At 35.6% G+C, this 4104-nt stretch overlaps 1 non-coding gene across 1 annotated transcript; it reads right to left on the reverse strand.

Annotated features, from left to right (window-relative positions):
• Positions 1-1081: 1081 nt before the first annotated feature.
• LOC139895252 (small nucleolar RNA R71) lies at positions 1082-1188 on the reverse strand. The gene has a single exon (XR_011775712.1). It is a non-coding gene; the product is annotated as a small nucleolar RNA R71 (small nucleolar RNA).
• Positions 1189-4104: the final 2916 nt, after the last annotated feature.

Consider the following 4104-nt stretch of genomic DNA (forward strand, 5'->3'; position numbering starts at 1 on the left):
GCTACTTTCTTATTTTTATTTTTCGATGCCCATTATTTTTCAAACTTTTATTTTTTGATATTTTTCGACGCACTCTTTTTCTTTCTTATTTCTCGACACTCTAGTTTTTAGGATTTAGAATTTTCTATTTCTTCTCTAAAATTTCTTTAAATTTCAACGAAAAATTATTTTAAGCGGTTAAATTGATAGACATCCTAAATTTTCTGGTTCGTAGTAATAGTTGGATTTGTTAGTGGCGAGTTGTGGGCTTCCGATTTAAAGGGTCCTGGCTACCTGCTGCATCTATTGGCTATTCGAAACGTGGGCAAAAGTAGAAAAGTCTATTAATTTGATAACTTATATAATTTTTATCTTTTATAACTAATAGGATATTCAGTGAATGCACCGAGCAAAACGTTCACCACCTTTTGTACGTTCACCACCTGTAACTCGATCAAGACATCTATCAAATATTGTCGCCGTTGATTTTTCTTTAGAATCGTCATCTAGTCGACCAAGTACTCCAATTCAAATTTCCGATAATCCAATTTTTGAACCCGACCTCACAATTGAGAATCCGGAGAATATTCAGGGACAATTCAGAGATCCTGAACCATTAATCTTTCCTCCGGAACCACCAATCATTCAAACAGAGATTGTTGAAGAACCTACCATTAAATCAGAATCCTATAGTGATTCAGATTCAACAAATTCAATTATGGAGAATCTGGAACCTCTAAGTATGGAAGACCGAATGCGAGCTAAACGCACTGGCCAAGGTCACGCAATTACTCAACCAGACATTAATGCGCCAGATTATGAAATCAAAGGACAAATTCTACACATGGTGACTAATCAATGCCAATTTAGTGGTGCGCCGAAGGAAGATCCAAATGAACATCTTCGTACCTTTAATAGGATATGTACTCTATTTAAAATAAGAGAAGTGGAGGATGAACAGATATATCTCATGTTATTTCCCTGGACTTTAAAGGGAGAAGCCAAAGATTGGTTAGAATCGTTACCTGAAGGGGCGATTGATACATGAGATGTTTTAGTTGAAAAATTTCTTAAACAATTCTTTCCGGCATCTAAAGCTGTAAGACTTCAAAGAGAAATTGTTACGTTCACACAAAAGCCAAATGAAACTCTATATGAAGCGTGGACAAGGTTTGGAAAGTTATTGAGAGGATGTCCGCAACATGGTTTAGACACTTGTCAAATAGTACAAATATTCTACCAAGGATGCGACATCACTACAAGAAAAGACATCGATATAGCAGCTGGTGGTTCCATTATGAAGAAAACAGCAACTGACGCTTACAAAATTATTGATAACACTGCTTCCCACTCACATGAGTGGCATCAAGAAAAAGACATCGTTAGATCATCTAAAGCAGCTAGAGCCGATTCTAGCCATGACTTAGATTCCATTTCTGCAAAGATAGATACTGTCGAGAGACGAATGGAAAAGATGACTAAGGATATCCATTCAATACGAATTAGTTGTGAGCAGTGTGGAGGACCACATTTAACAAAAGATTGTCTCAGTATTGAACTAACAATGGAACAAAGAGAGAATGTTTCATACATAAACCAAAGGCCTGAAAATAATTATCAGAATAATTATCAACCACCAAGACCAATCTATAATCAAAATCAGAACTATAACCGAAATGTTCCATATAACAACCAACAAGGTCCTAGTAATCAACAAGTATCTAACAATACCTACAATCAGCAAAGACCTATTTTTCAAAATAAACCACCACAAACGGATGATAAAAAGCCAAATTTAGAATACATGATGTCAAAGCTAGTTGAATCTCAAACTCAATTTTTCACATCTCAGAAACAAACCAATGAATAAAATGCTCAAGCATTTAGAAATCAACAAGCTTCTATTCAAAATTTGGAACAAGAAGTGAGCAACCTAGCAAGGTTGATAGGTGAAAGAAAACCGGGAAGTTTACCTAGTGATACAAATGCTAACCCCCTGAATGAAACAGCTAAAGCTATTACCACAAGAAGTGGTATTACACTTAAACCACCTGAAATACCTGTAATTTCTGATGAAGCTATTCCTACTCCACAAGAACCACAACCTGAGCAAGATAAGGAAACAGAACCGATAGTTGAAAAGGTTAATGAAGATAATACAGTTAAGGCTAAACCTTATGTTAAACCATACCAACCACCACTTCCTTACCCGAGTAAAATGAGAAAAGAGAAACTTGAAGCCGAGCAATCCAAATTCTTGGATATGTTTAAACAAATAAATGTAAATCTTCCTTTCATTGATGTGATTTCAGGAATGCCTAGTTATGCTAAATTTCTGAAAGATCTAATCACAAATAGAAAGAAAATGGAAGAACTCTCAGCTGTTACTATGAATGCTAATTGTTCTGCAGTGCTGTTGAATAAGATACCAGAAAAATTATCAGATCCGGGAAGTTTCACAATTCCATGTTTTCTGGGTAGTCTGAGTTCAATAGAAGCATTGGCAGATTTAGGTGCTAGTATAAATTTAATGCCGTATTCACTATACGCTAAACTAGACCTTGGAGAATTGAAACCAACAAGAATAAGCATACAACTAGCCGATCGATCAGTAAAATATCCTAGAGGGATAATGGAGAACATGCTAGTTAAATTTGGTACTTTAGTATTTCCAGTAGATTTTGTTATTCTGGACATGGAAGAAGATTCTCGAGTTCCTCTCATATTAGAAAGACCATTCTTAAACACGGCTAAAGCAATAATAGACGTGTTCGGTAAGAAACTGACCCTAAGTATAGAGGACGAGAGTGTTACTTTTTCAGTTGATAGAGCCATGCAACAACCGCAATCTGCAGATGATACATGTTATTATATTCAAACTATATATTCACATGCAGAATTGTTAGAAGAATTTCCAGAATTACAAGGAACGGGAGAATGTTTTTTAGGAGAAGGAACTGAAACAATTGAAGAAGCTGAAATGTTAGCTACACTTATGGCTAATGGATATGAACCAACAACAGAAGAAATTCAAATGCTAAAAGAGGAAGACAGATATCGATATAAATCATCGATAGAAGAACCACCGACATTAGAGTTAAAGCCACTTCCAAACCATTTGGAATACGCTTATTTACATGGTGAATCTGAATTACCTGTAATAATATCGTCTTCTCTTACTGAAAATGAAAAATCTCAACTTATTTCTGTACTAAAAGCTCATAAACCAGCTATTGCATGGAAAATTCATGATATTAAAGGAATAAGTCCTTCGTATTGTACACATAAAATCCTTATGGAAGAAGGTCATAAAACGTATGTGCAACGCCAAAGAAGACTAAATCCAAACATGCAAGATGTTGTTAAGAAATAAATTATTAAACTGCTTGATACAGGTTTAATTTATCCAATCTCTGATAGTCCATGGGTAAGCCCAGTTTAATGCGTACCTAAGAAGGGTGGCATGACTGTCATCACAACTGAAAAAAATGATCTTATTCCTACTAGGACTGTAACAGGATGGCGTGTTTGTATTGATTATAGAAAATTAAATGACACCACGAGAAAAGATCACTTTCCCTTACCTTTTATTGATCAAATGTTGGAAAGATTAGCCGGAAATAGTTACTATTTTTTTCTTGATGGCTTTTCGGGATATTTTCAAATTCCAATAGCACCCGAGGATCAAGAGAAAACCACGTTCACGTGCCCTTATGGTACTTTTGCTTACAAACGCATGCCATTTGGACTTTGCAACGCCCCTGCAACCTTTCAAAGGTGCATGATGGCGATTTTTCACGACATGATAGAAGAATGCATGGAAGTTTTCATGGATGACTTTTCAGTTTTCGGTGATAAATTTGAATCATGTCTAGTTAATCTTGAACGAATGCTTATTAGATGCGAACAATCAAATCTAGTTCTTAATTGAGAGAAATGCCATTTCATGGTTAAAGAAGGCATCGTTCTTGGTCATAAAATTTCAAAGGAAGGAATTGAAGTGGATAGAGCTAAAGTAGATGTAATTGCTAAACTTCCACATCCCACCAATGTTAGAGGAGTTAGGAGTTTTCTAGGGCATGCCGGTTTTTACCGACGTTTCATAAAAGATTTTTCTAAAATTGC

The sequence above is a fragment of the Rutidosis leptorrhynchoides genome, chromosome 2 (assembly GCF_046630445.1).
Source record: "Rutidosis leptorrhynchoides isolate AG116_Rl617_1_P2 chromosome 2, CSIRO_AGI_Rlap_v1, whole genome shotgun sequence".
In the NCBI taxonomy this organism is placed as follows: Eukaryota; Viridiplantae; Streptophyta; class Magnoliopsida; order Asterales; family Asteraceae; genus Rutidosis; species Rutidosis leptorrhynchoides.